The 17,292-nt window shown below is 37.9% G+C and overlaps 1 long non-coding RNA gene across 5 annotated transcripts in view; it reads right to left on the bottom strand.

Annotated features, from left to right (window-relative positions):
• Positions 1 to 17,292, bottom strand: part of LOC107129722 (uncharacterized) — a 384,848-nt gene that overhangs the window by 271,327 nt on the left and 96,229 nt on the right. The gene's annotated exons all lie outside the window — the stretch shown is intronic.

Below are 17,292 nucleotides of genomic sequence, written 5' to 3' on the forward strand. Positions count from 1 at the left end.
CTTCAGGGAGGGTATCCTCTACATTGATACCAGGAAAAATACAAGAGTAGGAATTACATGAAATAATAATCTGCCTCTTCTGTTTAACATCTTTAACATAACAGCTTTAAATCCTATCTGATATTGAGCAAAAATCTAGATGAAAGAGTTAAATCCACTGCTTAAAAAAATATATATCTATTGAGCCACAAAGTACAGAACAAACAGAATAAGGCCATCGGCATGTGGCAACTCCAATACATCTAGAGTCTGTATCATTTAGTGACTGTGTAACCCTTAGTTTTTGAGAGGAGGCAAGTAGTCAATAAGATGAAAAACTATTGATCTACCAACAACTTTAATACAACCTTGAAAGAAATTCTATTCAAAACCCAGAAGCCTCCCTCAGTGTAGTAGTTAAATTACTGACTCCTAGGCAAAACAAAAATCCTGCCCTTAGGCAATTATCAGCATGATTCTTTATTTGAAGTCTTACAGGCTGTTCAAGGGAGACGCTGAGAGTTTGGCCAAAAGGAAACAACATGTCCAGTGAGTAGCTCCATACAGGCCAAGCAAAATGGAGCCTCCCAGGATGAGAATATTAAATTATTATGGCTACAATGGGGGGTACACTTGTTAGTGGCCCCCTCCCACTTACATTCCTGCTCCTCTCTTCCCTGCTGTGAGTGCTCATTGTCATACCTAATATTCAAATGCTTTGATAATAATAAAATTGTCAAGATAATAGCAGGAAACTTTAAATAGAAACTCAACTTTTAAAAGCCAGCTGTGTTCTTCCCTGATTGATCTTCCTAAGATGTCTTCCAAAAGCAAATTTTTTTATTTAAAAATTAGAACAAATATCCTATTATATGTAAATATGTATACAGGGTCTAAGTTTAGAAGCACGAATTGCACATCATAAATTCAATACTATAAATGGTCAACAGAATAAATGCTACGAGAGAGATAGGCAAAGGAAATTGGCTGCGTAAGGAATGGGGCAGTAGAATGGGAATGAATCTTTCTTAATTTAACATTCTGTTTGAATGGGTGTATTTTCTTCTATCCAAAGGCCTTTAAGTGGATGCATGAAGTAGACAAGCTCTTAAATCAGGGAACAATCGCCCATGTGGGCATTATTGATGGCACCTTGTTCGAATAAGCAATTTGGGCTTCTTTATTTCCTTTCATTTGACATGACATTCCACTCAATAGAGCCAGTGAGGTGAGGTGTAATGTGGTTTTTAGGAAGAACACTAGTATTGTTAACATGTTCAATATCTGTACTTCTTAAGGTTGATTCAGAAAACTTCGCTCTTTTGTCCCAATAAAATAATGATTTCAGGAAAACACTTTTGCTCTCTTTTCTTAGTCAATGCTGTTTGGTCTACAGGCATTTTAGATAAAAAGTACCAACGGATCAGAAGAAAAAAAAAGTAGCAGCTGGACACTAAAGCTCTGTAGGTGGCTGCTGATAAATACAGTATTGTAACTTGCTGGCATAAGCCCTCTCAGAGTGCTCTGAATACAGGTCAAAAGGCTTGACAAATTCAGAAGTCAATTTTAAATTATAATCTATATGCAAGTAAATTCTTATTCCTGCCACCCAAAAGGATATTTTTTTTCCTTTCTTGGTTACATTGATATGAACCGACTTTTGTTTACCTTTCCATACAGACTCATATCAATATATCCATCAGAATCACCAAAATGGAAAGTTACTTCAGTTTAAAGCACTGGCGGTCATTGCTTTAAGGGGGAATAATCTGTTTTTTTTTTTTTTATATTATATATGTAAAAGAATATTCCTTAGTTAAACTTTTTGAAATAACTTTTTGGAAAGAAAAGCATTATAGAAAGATAAAGGATTGCTTATTTCCATGGTGTTATCATACGGTGCCGGTAGGTACTCTTCCTCAATTCGTATCATTTGGCCACATTTGCTTGATTGTTCTTTGTCTTCTAGCACTTGTGCTTTCCATTTTCATGGAATTAATTACTAATTGTTTGTATTCCTCTTCAGAAGTATTGTCTTATTCATATATTCTTCCAATCTCCATATTGAAGTTTTCAATTTCTCAAGGTCAAGGAACCATGTGTTTTATTGACTCTTTGCATTTCTTCAAAGCAAGCCTCTCTGTTCAATGTGAATATTTAGCAAAATAGTTGCCAGTCTATAAAGACCAAAAAAAAAAGAGATATAAGAAGGTTGTAAAACAATTTCCGAGCAGTGGTCATTTTTGCAGAAGTAGAGTCAGAGGAGTGGAGCTACTATATAATTCTGATGTGTTTGATTTTTTAATTATGATAATATATTGTTTTATAATAAAAAAATAAAGTAAAATAATCTTTAAAGAAAAGAGAAGATCTGAAGAAGCACACTAATGTTCACCTTGAATGTTCCAATCCAAATATACTCCCACCTTATTAATGAACAGCATAAGTGATAAGATAAGGTGAAGAGATGGAGATAAACGTTATAGAGCTTGCTGCAATATGAAAAATGAAGAAATTTTTGCAAAGACGGTTTAAAGAAAAAAAAATGAGGAGTATGTACCTTTTAATCTGGACCTTGACCTTAACCTATGCAAGTGGAGAAAATAAGTGTGTTATCTTGAAAAGATATGAAATGGCATCACATGATATGCCATCTACTAATGTTGGCATTCATTCATTCGACAATTTTTTTAAACATCTACTATATGCCAAGTATTTTTCTAGGCACTGAGAATTAGTAGTGAATAAAACAGGTAAAATATTATTGTCATCACTGAATTACATTTAGTTGAGGGAAATAGACACTAAACACTAAATCATTTAATAAAACAAGGTATGGTGATAAGTGCATTGGAGAACAATTAGGAAAGGGCAACTGGAAGTTCAGTAGGTAGTGAGGAGGGTTGCAATGAACAGCTCTGTGAATTCCAGGTCTTGTCTCCTTATCTCGAATGCTGCCTTGAAGCTTTACTTCAGCCCCCGCAGGTGTAAGAGACTCAGGTTACACAGATGACAAATGCATGTAAAAGTTGCTCAATCGTCTCCAACAACAGAAATCCCTGCAACCTCTTGCTCTTGCCTTGGAGCCACACGGAGATGGCCTACTGCAAAAACACTTCCTTTTTGTCAATTACAGAATAATAGAACTTTAGGGAAAACCTAGAATCTCTTCTACCAATAGCACAAAATTCATAGAATTATAGTATGTTCGGGGTTCCTTCAAATTCCGTTTCTTCCACACCTGAAATGAGTTTCATGAAAACAAGTTTAAACCTAAAGACAGCCTGGATGCCTTAAAAACGTTTACCATTAAGTGGGAGTTGATGGAGGTTTTTATAGGACCTAAAGCTTATACAATTTGGGAAGAAAAGTAATATTAATATATGAACAAAAATTAGATATAAAAGTGAATATGTAAATCAGAAAATAAATTAAAGCAAATTATATAATTGAAAAGCTGACAAACACCATAAATATCACAGAATCTAGAATAATCCAGTCTAACTTCTGACTTAATACATTTTAAATCTGTTTCTCCTTCATACCCACATATTCTAATGACAGGCATCATAGAACACAGCCTCTGGCCTTGTTCTTTTGTATCATAATGAGAGATAAATCAGCACAGCATCAGAAGATGTTTTTACACCAAGACATCCTACAATAATTTATCCCTAGAAGTGACTGCAAACCACATACTTATGTCCCACTAAACCCAAACAAAATGTGTCTCCAACTAACTTCCCTTAGCCATATTCCAAATGTCCCATGGCCACTCAATACCACTCAACTATAGTGGAAGTAATAATCTCACAAGATTTCCATATTTCACAGAGAAACTGAAGCTCAGTTTGACCTGAAGTAAAAACAACAGCAAACTTCAAGGCTGGAATTTCAAAACTGGTTCTTTTTACTATGTTAAGTGTGGTTTTTTCACTGAAAGCTTCAAATAATTAGCAAATAAAAGTGAATATAGAAGAAAGACAAAAAATAAAAGAGATGAATATCATTAATGGAAGGATTTTAGTAAACAAAAGCTAAAAACTGGAACCAGGTAGTCAAGGATAATATATAAACAAAGTGCAATTTAAAAATACTACAGAAATCAACAAAATAGATTCTGGCCTCCAGAATAATCTTTAGAAAAATTATTCAATAGATGCAAAAGTAGAGAAGGCAAAAAGAGAATTCAGTTCACCCAACACCTTTCTCTATCACCAACTCCCAACCCAGGTCATCACCCACCCTTTTATCCTTTTGTGATAGCTTTCCCTATTCAGCTGTCTGGCTGGAACAGGCTGTTTCTCACTGTGCCTCTCTCCCAGCTTGTCAACTGAAATCATCTTGGAATTATAAGGTCATTGGTATATTCCTGAAATAAGGTATTATATCAAACACTTCCCATGTCTCTATGACAAAAACACTAAGAATTTTTGAAAGAATCAGCCTGTCAAATAATATGTATTGAGGGCCTAGTACTGCTAGGTACTGTTCCAATGGGCTCCAGACTACCACTGGGAGCAAGACAAGCAGACTCTGTCCTCAAGGAGGTTACATTCTAAGTAGAAGCCAACAATGAAATACATTAATTAAGAAAACCTTTTGAGATTGATAAATGCTATGAAGACAAAATAGTTATAAGGAGGACTGGGTGAACTTCTACAGAGAGAAGAAGTGACATTTGTGTTGAGATGAGTGGGATAGGAAGAAACCAACCACAAGGAGACCAGGGAAAAGAACTTTCCTAGAAAAAGGTACAGCAAGTGCAAAGTTCATAAAGGGAAGATGAATTGTACATGTTCCATTTACAGCAAGAAAGTCAGTATAGCTGCAGCTTCATGGACAAGACAGACATTGAGGGAGATAATGTCAGAGAGATAAGCAAGACTAAAATTCATAAGACCCACAGCTCTATGAGCTTAGATTTTTATTAATGAGCTTGAATTTTTTTCTGGTAAGAAAAAAAGTCATTGGATGTCTTTAAGCAGTAAGTAATGTGATCTTATTTCCACTCTAGAAAAATCATTCTGCTGCATAAGATAAATGGTGTAAAAGAGTGGGGAGAGAGGGGTGGGCGAGAGAGAGAGAGAGAGAGAGAGCAAGAGAGAGGCCAGGCCAGAAAGAAATAGAAGTTTGAGAAACAGTACACCTTAAAAATTGTTTAAAGTCATGGCACTGCCTGAGATCATCTGAAGAAAAAGGTTACATTTAGTAGAAAGCAGGCCTGAGGAGAGAACCTGCCAAAGTTTAAAGATATGGGAGAGAAGGCAATTGGAATTAGTCTGATGCCCTAATTCTCAGGCCAATGAGACAAATACAACAGGTAGTAGGAGTCTCTATATCTGAATATTATGTGGGAATTGGACATAACTACCCTCTTCTAACTGTCCAGAGGTAGAGTAAGAACGATGTGAATTAAACTTTTTCAATGCTAATATCTGCACTGAAGAGACTTCATAGATAGGGCATACCTGCTTGGGTTTCTTGACCGAAGAGTCTCATGACTCAGGGTGATCAGATGTTACATTTGTAGAAGACAGACTTAAAGGCCTCAGAGAGATAAGCAGATGGGATGTAGGAGTAGGAGAATAGGGATAATTAAGGGAAGAAAAGAGGCAGAGCAGGGAGAAGTGAAAGATGGGGGAAGAAAAAAACAGTACAAACTGAAGGTAAGAGAATGGCATAAGAGTATAGAGTAGGTTATTGTTGGCAGTACACAGATTCTTAAAAATATTTACGTATTTAATTTTACAGTTGTCTTCTCTTTCGGCAAGTTGTTTTTGCTTTGTATTTCCAGGAGTGATACAGAGTTTCAAATTTTTAAACATTTATTTAAGAAAAAATACAAAATCAGTCTAAGGAAAAACAATTAAGCATACCAATTTCTTAATCTACAGAATCCTAAGGAGTACCATGGAATATAACCTGCTTTTCAGGATTGCTGTGATGATTAGCAATGGGGGTTATAAATCATCTAGCACAACACCTAGGAGGTTTTCAATAATTATTAACTAATATCATTACTATTAGTATTTTAAGTACCTAGCATGTGCCAAACTTAACAAAAACTATTTTATTAATGAAGCCATAGAAAAACAATAGGAGTTTTTTAAAAGAGAAAAGAAACTGGAGAAACAATTAGATTATATGATCAGCAAAAAATAAGAATGGTATTAATGATAATACAAAAATGTATTGGAAGTAAAGAGTTGTTTAGAAGAAATTAAGGGGATAGGAATAAAATTAGGAGTCAGGAAGTATAGGTAACAAGATGGTGACTTATGATTTTTAGATGGAGCTGAAAGGTCTGGTGCCAAGATGGGGCCTGACTGATTAGGTTGCTCACTAAGCATAGAAGAACAGAAACAAGTGTTCTTGACCTGGGAACCATGGGTGGGTACTGGGAGATTACTAAACCTCTAAGACCAGGTGATAAAATGTTATGTATGCAAGTATGAGAGCAAGTATTTTTCTGAGAAGAGGATCCCTGGCTCCCATCAGATGTTCAGAGATTTGTGACCTCAAATTTTTAAATACTGCTGACTACGAGCAAGATCAACTAGTCCACTGAAAGTATCTGAAGGCTGTATCTCTGTATAGGCAGTGTCCCAAATTTGCCACGTATTGGAATGATGCTGTACTTAAGGTAGCTGGAACAGAGGGGCCAAGTGTTGAGCTGAATCTATTATGAGCAAGTCATGGTCCTATCACCAGCGTTTTTCAAAACAGACTTCTGATAAGCCATGGCCAGATCTGTTATAGACCTGGTAGGCAAAGAAGCAACTAGTATAAGAAAAAATGTCACCATGGCACAGCAAGATTTCCCTTAGAAGACAATGAGATTGATCATCACATAATGAGATTCTAAGCATTATAGATGGTGGTGAGTGTGCCTAACTGAGTTCCCGTCTCCACAAGGGCAGCCCTGACCACCAAACCTTGGGTGTACCTCTGAGGAAAAGGCAGGGAAAGGAGAGCCATTTTCACACACTTGTACCCCTAATCTCATTGTGCTCTTTTCACTACTTGTTTTCTGATTCAATAATAAACGGAAATTACCAGCAACCTTAGACCAGCAAATCAAAGGCATCTTCATACCAGGCAATCCTTAGGGAACCAAGAGCCAGCCAGTCCCAGGAAGCTCTGCAGAGCTATTTGGAGATTGCTTTGGGTCTGTTTTATCACAACTCGGTACTCTCATAAATATCTTTAATTTCAAAAGCAAACTTACAATTTAGCACTTTAGTTGAAACATTGATGGAACTTATTTCCATCGTTGTATAAATGGCTCATCCTGAAAAATGTCTTCGTTATTTATTTAATAAACTTTAATTTATCCAAACAAGAGAAGCAAGAGAAAGTGAGGCCCTCCCATAAAAGAGGCCAAATTTAAAAGGAAAATATATTAATAGATTCTAGAATATATTTTGAAATATCTGTCTTTCCTAAATATTCCTAAACATTTAAAATTTTCACCCTACTGGCCGTTTCTTACTGTATGTTTTAAAGATGAGAAAAAATGGTGAAGCTCTCATGGTTGAAAGGGTGCCACAATGCAAGCTCTGTAAAGACTCCAGTAGTAACTGTTAAGAAACAAAGCTATCAGAGCACCAGAAGAAATTATGGGACATTAATAGATACATAAATGATTCAAACAACATCAATGACTTAAGATGTTGATTTTTTTTTTTTTTTTAATGTCAGCTCAGCATCCAGCTCTAGTAAAAAGGTGACACTTTCTTGGCTTGTTGTTGCTTTGTGAACAACAAAAAAAACCCTACAAAACTCTGTTTCATAGTGGGTTAGGAGGACTAATTCTTGATAAGCTCATCCCTTGAAGACAAGGTTCCTTACTTCAAGAACTAGGAGAAACAGAATCCAAGCAGACATTATTAGCATAATTTTATATAGAACATTTTTAGTTTTGTATATAAATGTGAATTTCTCATCTTGGAATGTATATTTTTCTCTCAACTTGTTCCATTTATAGCTAAGAACAAAACAGGGGGTCTTGTATAGTAATGTGTAGGAAAAATATAAAGGAATATATTTGACAGTGCCAAGTCAAACAGACATTCAGAGTCACATACATATCAAACCTTCTTATGGGAATAAAAAACAGTGATATCTTCTATTACCATGTTTCCCCTCCCAGGCAGAGCAATGAGGAGCCTGGAGTATTTGGTGACCTACATTGAAACCCACATTGGAAGGGCTTCCTCCCCTGAAAGGGTCTCCTTTCTTTCTCTGAAGTTCCTCCTGCAGATAACAGTGTAGGCTCAGAGAGGTGCGGTGTGGGACAGAGAAAGGGAAAAAACCCTTTCTTCACACTCGTGCTGCTCTGAATGCGGACCATCTGTGCCCCCAGCTGGAGCGCCGGCAATGGTCTGGCACTTGAACCACACCATATTTACAGATCTAAACACAAATGGCTACTGCCTGATTGTTTCATGATTCATTAGTCAGACAAGCTCTCTTCTCCCGCCAGCACAGCTGTTACAGAGTAAACCTTTGTCACTTAATAGGCCTGATTATTACTTTCCATCAAAGGTATTGATCTGTGTCACCTCTACTTAAGGGAATGGGGGAGAAGAAAAGAGGGGAATAAAATGTACCAGGAAAACACGAAGCAGAAGAAGGAGGAAGAGGGCAAGCGAGGGGCATTGGGCGAGATCGGCGACAGTGGCTTCCTCCCTTGCTCTGTCCTGCGTGCCCTGAATATCTGGATTCGTGACTGGCTTTCTTGGAAAGAAGAGCCATGCCTCACATGGCGGACAGCCCTGCGTCCCCGAGACCACTGCAGTCACAAACTCTGACCACGCAGATCATTGCTCAACTGCGGGCACAGGGTGAACTGAACCGGAAATCTGTATCAATTAATAAACCAAGCCAGTGTGCACATAAAGTACAGGCTCTGGAGGGAATTTTTTATAGCTCCTTTAATTATCTCCTTTTGTTTAACAAATAAAGTGAAGCTATAACCCTGGGCTGTTCCCTGCCTGAGACGCAGGGCAGTCGCCCCTCTCGAGAGGTGCTCCTGCCTGGCTGCCAGGCGGCACGGAGCGAGAGCCGGCCGTGTGGACGCCAGCTTGGCACCCTGCCGGCGCCTGCATGCTCTCTTTCTCTAGCGCACTGCCCTGGCTCTTTCCATCACTTTTCTCACTTTTTCCTTTCTTAAAAAATACTCAAAGAAACACAAAGTGGGAGGATTTCTTGGGTAGAAGACAAAAGCTCTCAGAAATCAGAGTAACTTCATAAAAATCCAGGTAAAGATTCTTACCATCACCACCATAGCAACTATTTGAGAAGCATGAAATTTAAAAAGGGAGACCAGAAGCATCTATCCAGCTCTCTGATTTGCCCACCAGCAAAGGAATCTCAGAGAGACTAGGAAACCGCCTCTTGTCACACAGCTTTCGGGGTGGTGCACCTGAGTCTAAGAGAAAAGTCCCTACTAATTAGTTCAGAGCTCTTTCCATTCTATCAACAAGCCTTCCAAAAACGAGTATCTCAATTCAGACCGCAATGCTTTTAACTAATACTATAGTTCCCACAGCCCTATAAAAACATAAGATCATAAAAGAATGAGACCTTTGTTCAGAGCTTGTGGAATCAGCCTCAGTATAGTCACACTTTTGCAACTATATTCATATCATAGAGGAACGCCTTACTTCATATAGTACACATATGTATATGCATGGATATTATACACAAGGAATCTGAATGCATCCATGCATGAAAAATCGGCCTTGTTCTTACAACCACTTAACAGCTCCAGCCCTCTGAGATTCCAAGAGGCTAGTTCCCTTCTCTTTTGTCTCCATACACTCATTGTAACTGTTACCCAAATCTAGTATATTAATGAGATCTTTATGACTCTTTTTCCCCAGAGCTCATCCTCCAGTTGTAAGGACATTGTCATCCTAGTTCAAAAAAGGTCAGCAGCTTTGCTAAGTACATCACTGCTTGTGTTACGGTGTTCACCACAGATGACAGATTGACCAGCCTGAACATTGAGATTTTCCACTTGTGTGATTGTCAACAGAAGCAAGAGACAAGGCTCACCCTGCCAACTCAGTCCATTCAGAAGGGAATGGTCCGAACACGGTTTGCTTACGTTTCTATTTCCAAAGACATTGTTAATGAGTACAGCATTGATATATGAATGGGCTGTGACCCTGGGGAGCTGAACAGCCCATTTCATACTTACTTTACTCGCAGTAGGCCCCTGGCCAAGGGTACGATGCTAATGGCTTGAGAGTACTTCTGACCCAGCCCAGATTTTACTCAGTAATCTGGCAGTGAAAGACCCTCTGTCCCAGTTCCATGCCTATAGTTCTCTAGGTGGTTTGATTGTTATACTTGATATCCATGTCCAGTACCATCTAGACTTCTCGCCTTCCTTCTTCCTAGCTCCCAAATGGCAATGGGAATTTTACTTCTTGGAGCAAAATATAAATGAGGCATGTAGTGTGTATTTCAGTACCCCTAAAAAATGTTTCACTGAAATTTTATCCTTAATTATTTCATCAGAAACAGAATGCAGATACGGAAGCAAATGAAATCTTACTAATAGCCAACTTTCAGCTTTGGAGCTTTCCAAAATCAGAGTTTCTTTTTGTAAGTTATGTCTATCAGTTGACAGGACCAATATGATTTTACATGGGTACAGTTTGCCAAACAGGAACTCCACATAATATAGTGCACTTGAAATTCATATAAAAAGAAAGCTGTCAGCAAGTGAAAACATTAAAATAAAGGGCATTTGTTCTTAACAGGGAAGGAAAATCAGCTTATAACCACAAAAAAGAAACTGATTGGCAAGAACTCATGTCAAAATGCCAAAGTACTAAAAATACACTTTGATATTTGCTCTGCTTATATTCTGCTTGATAATTTGGCTTTGAATCTAAATATGCATTTCTCCCAGCATATCAACAAAACGGACCTTACCTAGAAATCTACGTATGGCAACAAAGAGCACTTGGAAGTATCCTCTATTTAAAAAAAAAAAAAAAAAAAAATCCTTAAAATTTTTTAAAGACATCTGATCAATGGTTGAAGGAGCTTAAAAAATCTTGGTGAGGCAGGAACTATAGGTATACTCTCTGCATTTTACAGATGGGATTCTGATGTGTTAAAAAGTTCAACATAGAGAAATATCATGAAACAATCTTTTCACAGTATATTTAAAGCTCCTACATGTGGGGATCCACCACGTGGAATGCAAAAACGCTGTGATCGGAACTCCAGGAAGACCTACGTGATTGTATACAAAAATAAATATCACTAGAAAAATGATGTCCAAGATCATCCCAAGGCCTTTGTCTTTGGAAAAAGCATGGGAGAAAATCAACTTTCTGCCTTCCAATGTGTCACATATTCTGCAGGTAGCCATGCAGAATGGGCTTGAGTCTGGGTACTTTCTACCCAGAGTAAAATAAAACATACATGTGCAGTCAATTAAAACAATGTGCCTTTATAAATAGGCATAACACTTGTTCTTACATAGCTACATTACTTAACTAAATATACATTGAACAGCTGGGACTAAAACCCAAAAAATACATATAGCAGATTGCAATGAAAACCTACGGTTGTATTTAGTTACCTACACATTTTGATCTGGTGCATGCAACCAAAGCCAACAGTATTCAGAGTTGGATAATTGTGCTTTCTTGCTCTTAGAAATGTCAACACCAAAGCATGTTCTGGAAAATGCCTTTTTCTTTAAATATTTTTTATTTATTTTTTCTACATTTTTATGGGGTGAATGTACACAGACTTTTTTTTAATGCATTGCATTTAAATTTCTCATTTCTAAGTTTAAAAGCTAACACAGTGAATCCTAAAATGTCTCCAGTCAATGTGATATGGGTGTGGATTATAAAATAAGTAAGTGTATAAATGAGTGAATAATAGCCAACACAACTCACTATGCAATAATTACACATACATTAACTCATTGAATCAAAAGAATACCCTATGAATTAAGTTCCCTTATTAACCAAATTTTACAGATGAGTAAACTGAGTCACAGAGAGGGTAAATAACCTGCCATATGATATACAGCTGTTACGTGGAGCTGCTGGAATTCAATTCAGGTTGTCTGGTTCTGAAGTCCATGATCTTGAACTAAAAGTTACAGATAAAGATAATAAAAAGAAAGAACTAATGAAGGAATGAAAGGAGAAAAGGAGGGAGGGTAGGAGGCAGGAAAGGAATCAAGGAAGGAAAAAGAGGGAGGAAGGAAGGAAGGAAGGAAGGAAGGAAGGAAGGAAGGAAGGAAGGAAGGAAGGAAAGAAGGAAGGGAGGGAGGGAGGGAGGGAGGGAGGGAGGGAGGGGTATTGCCTCTATAATACAATGGGGAAATTTGAAAAATGTTCCTAAGGAATGAAAGCAAGTCTTTCTGAAAACCAGAAGAGATCTTTCTGGAGAAAAGGAGGAAAGAGGGGTTTTGATGCCAACTGAACCCACTATGAGAGGAGCTAGGTAGAGGAGAAATGACTGTAGATTTGGTCTGTCTACGCCGGCTCTCAGGGCCTCCCTTTCATGAATGTATCCATCTGCCCCAGCATCCTAAACATTTCAATCAATACTCTTCTCTTCTTGGAGTTAAGAAGATGTCAAGGAATAAGACACCTGGAAACCTAAAATGCAAGTGTGGTAATGCATGGTCATTTTGCCATGGTGAGTGCGCTCAGATTCATGCCAAGGAGTGGAGCCTGCCTTCTTGCCAGCAGTCCAGACATTCAGCAAACAGACCACACAGCAGAAGCAGCAGGCACAGAAGCAGAAGGGATCTGTCCACCAGAAGAGAAATCTTCCATACATCCATGGGAAAAAAATATATATACACGATGGGAAGAATAGACTAACGCTGACAGTAGCGGCAGAGTGTTTGTGATGAGAGAAAGTAATTGGAACTCGGCAGTAATGCTGACTGGCAACAGAAATACCAGAGAAAAACACGTCATTCAGTGTAAACTCAGAAGCAGACCACACAAATACCAGAAACATCAGTCATTGTTTTTTGGACTTAGGCAAAGCAGGAAATCAAGACCATCAGAAGCTTTAGCACAGATGCCTGAGAGTGCTGAGGTTTGAAGGAGCTGAGGGTTTGTTTTAATTTATTTTCTTTTTTCTTTGTTACAGTAGGCTCCTTGGGGGTAGCTGTATCTGGTGTTTTAAAGAGTAGAAACAAAGACTTTATCCATGTGACCCTATTCGGAACCTTTTACATTTATATTGATGCAGGTGTTTTCAAATAAAGCCTTCCAATAAATTATGACCTTCAACTTCTAGATGAAGTAGTGTTGTTTTTCACTGTGGTAAATATATCAGAATATTGAGTATAGTACTAAGAATTAATATAGTTATCATTTAGGGAATGCTTACTGTGGACCTTTCAGGCATGGTATAAGGGCTTTATGTACATTAATATTCACCAAAATCCTGAAGGAAGTGCTGTTACCCTGTTTTCTTAATGCATGTTGTTGGGATTAGCATATAGTGAAGGCAAGAATTTTACAGAAAATAAAATTGAGACTGAGAGAGGTTAGAGAACCAGGAAATGGCAGAGTTAGGATTCGACCACAGGTTTGTTGGGATCCAAAGTCCTTGCTCATAAAAGATGTTGCCTTCAGAATTGTCATTAGAAATATTAAAATAACTACAGTCCAGATAGCATTCCTGAGGTTTACTCTCAGTGCACCCATGATTGGGCTGGCACTCATGACTGCTTGAACCTTCAACCACTAGAACAAGCAGGGGCACCACAACAGTGCGACAATGGGAGTACTGGAAGGAGCCTTGGACGAGATTTCAGAAGAGCTGGGTTTGGGGCCTGACTAGGCTTCTAATTCTTGATTCCCTTGCACATGTTCTCATGCCTCTGAACTCAGTGTCTAAATCTCCACAAAACGGTGATAAAGAGACCTATATTATTAGACTTGACATTGGGTGATTAAATGAAAAATATGATATAAAACACTCCAGAAATGAATGTTTGAAGTCTATATAGCTATGTGATACTCTTAGATAGTAACTCTTCGGTTTACACTAAAATACTCAAACACCCAGAGGTCAGTGTCTTCCCCTCATCGCTGCTTTCTCTCAGACAGCAGCCACAGGCATTAGATGCTACCATGGGAAACATTCTCCAAATGCTAGAAATTGTGCAGGATGAGCAAGAGCAAGATGACCATAAATTGGGTGTCAGCCCAGCCCTGCGACAAAGACAGAAAAGGAGTTGGCAATTTTTGAAGTGTTCTGCATTATAAAGGACAAAAAGGGATGAATAATTCCCTATTTTCTTAATGCATGTTGTTGGGATTAGCATATAGTGAAGGCAAGAATACTAAATCTTGTTGCCTTCTGACTGCATCATTATACAGAATGTAAACATGCATGTATCTATGAGGTATTCAAAAATGCCCAGGCTTATCAAAATTTCATTTTTGCCTCCAATTTCAAAATTGTGCCCTTTTTTCCCAGAAAGCTGCAAAATCAGGAACCTTACTAGATCTTGTGGCTTTGTATCCCTTGAATTACATTTAAATGTAGTTTCAAAGTCCCCAGATTTCTACCAACGTAACTAGAAGTTTCAAGGATTTAACTTTTTAAATTAGGGCTCCTTTTGAAAATCTGTTAAAAGTTATTAATCCTCTCCCCAGATAAAGGCTCATGCACACACATACACACATGCACACACAGCTGACTGTACAGGAAGTTGCAGATTCTCTGAAGTCCATCCATGAGCCCTTAACGATTTATGGGCCCCAGGATACTCCCAGACTTCACATGTGCTTCTGCAGATGAAAATACTGCACGATAACGCTTGGCCAGGGGACAAAGTGGGGATTAAAATCTATTCCCTGTACCACTCACCAAGTCATGTGGTGTCCACACAGAAGGGAGTTTGTTTTCTAATTTCTGCAAAGGTGCCAAATGGCCAACAGTGGTATACTAGGGCCAGCTCACACCAGCTCTCAAGCTGAGTACATTGTGTAGTCTCCTCCCAACTCCATGTTCAGTGACAGTCACAATAGTGGTTTGAAATCAGCCATAGTGGGACTATTAACACAATGGAAATCAACAAAACCTGCAAATTAGGACCACCCCCACCAAGAAAGCCAGATGCTGAAGATTCACCAGTACACCACAGCATGCAGGAGAGTAGAGGCCCTGAGAACTCATCCTATGTCATAAGAGATTTTCAATAAAAACCTGAAAACACTATTTTTAAACCTACATTCTAATTTCCTTTCAGCCTGTCCTAATTGCCTTTAGGTCAAGGGCACGTGTGCCCTGGCTTGTTTTGAGCACAAATTTAATAGTTAACAGATGCTAGAGGAAGTATGCAGAGAGAGCTGTGGAAAAATTGATTCCCATTTGATCCCAGATGGGTTTAAAGACAGCATCCACAGTTATCAACCTATGTTTAAAGCATCTGCAGCACTGATAGCAGTAACTGCCACAAGAACCATTAAAAAAACAAAACAACTAATGGTTGCATATAATTTTTAAGGTAGGGATTATAAAGAAGAACTATGGGGGAAAATAAATCTGAAGACTCATTACTCCTTAAGATGGCAAGGAAGAAAAGACCTACCCATCGCAGGTATAAATTGTTGTGGACTGGTATCAGGTGTCTTCTGTAGGCTTTTTGAAGAACAGCTCTCTTTACTACTGAATTCTATCTTGAGCTAAGCATTCTCTTAGCAAGGAAAAAGAAAAAGTCAGGTCAAACGATTGATTCCATTTCTGAATTACAGAGGGCTATTGATTTTTCATTAAGGTTCCTGTGCTGCCCTCAAGAGCAGGGAGAGAGAAGGGAAAGTAATTCATTGATCAGAGCGGAGGGCCATGTTCATTTATTGGCTTCCTGCCACATCCCATTATTACCGGTTCTAAATGTATATTGAAGTCAGTTTATTTTCATCACAGCCTCCTGTCATCAGAAATGTCTCCCAGTAACTATTAGTTTAATCATCCTTTTCTCACAATGGTAATGAATGATAATATCCAACGTGATCCTGGATTCACAGATATTATTCATTGGATTGCAGCGATGCCCCTCCCAAAGCTCTAGTTGAGGGTCTGCCAATGCTTTCATAGTCTAAAAGACATAATAGCTTGAGAATTTTTAAATATATGTATATATTTGAAATAGTAGTGCTTTCATCATCATTTTATTTATTTATTTTTTAATTCCTGGAAAATTCATGTTTGTTAACCTGTCAATTATGATAACTTTAGGGAGTACAAGAAACCCACCCAAATCAAGTATCATAAGTCTACACCAGGACACTGGAAACCAATCCAGAAAATCATAAAGCATGTCCAGAATAAATCATGTATTCCACTGAGTACACTAATTTTATTTGTGGAAACAATCTTGAATTACTTTATACGTCTTGACTTACATTTGAATTTTTATTTTACATAATAGCAAACTGAGGTCCCAAAAGACGGAATGGTGCAGGATCACCCAACTAAGTGGCACCGTGGGGACCAGGACTCATGTTTCCTGGCTTCCCAGTCACTGTTTGTCCCACAATACCATTCTAATAATCTGTCATCCAATTTCAGGTGATATTTATAATGCATAAAATCATAAGCTGATATTGACTTTAATATCAAATCCTGGAAATGCTACTAGTGCTTTTTTCTTTTTCCCCATCTCCAGATAAAAACTATTGCCTATTAAGTTCTGCCTCACACCTAGGTAAATTAATCAGCTGCCCACATTGTATAATAAGAGTGCCTACTCTTCTGAGTGGATTTTCCCAACACCCTGTGAGAGGCAGGAAGAATTTTCCCATTTCATAGATAATTTGGCCAAGGCTACATGGGAAATAATTTGCAGAGCCTGGACTCAGATTCAGGCCTTCTCAATGATGAGGGCTTTTTCCACTACACTACAGCTCCCTCTGGTGCTGAAATTAACAGTGGGAACTATTAAAAACGACTATGAAAAACTATTTTAAAGATGTATCCCAGTAAATTGAGCTAGAAAATATAGTAGAATAAAATATCTTATTCAGAGTAGCAATCTATACAAAATGCCTATGAATAACCATGACAAAAATATGTATGGAACTTATCTGACTAAAAATAGACAGTTTTACTGAAAAAAAATATAAAATAAGATCTGACTAAACGAAGAAACACAAAATACTTAAGTATGTCAATTCTTTCCGATGTAATATTTTGGAAGAAGGTAGATAGCATTATTCTAAAATTTCTGTGGATGAAAAATCAACACACACACACACACACAAAATTTGGAAAAAAAAATTAATGAAGGAG

This window comes from Macaca fascicularis, chromosome 5 (assembly GCF_037993035.2).
Source record: "Macaca fascicularis isolate 582-1 chromosome 5, T2T-MFA8v1.1".
Taxonomy (NCBI): Eukaryota; Metazoa; Chordata; class Mammalia; order Primates; family Cercopithecidae; genus Macaca; species Macaca fascicularis.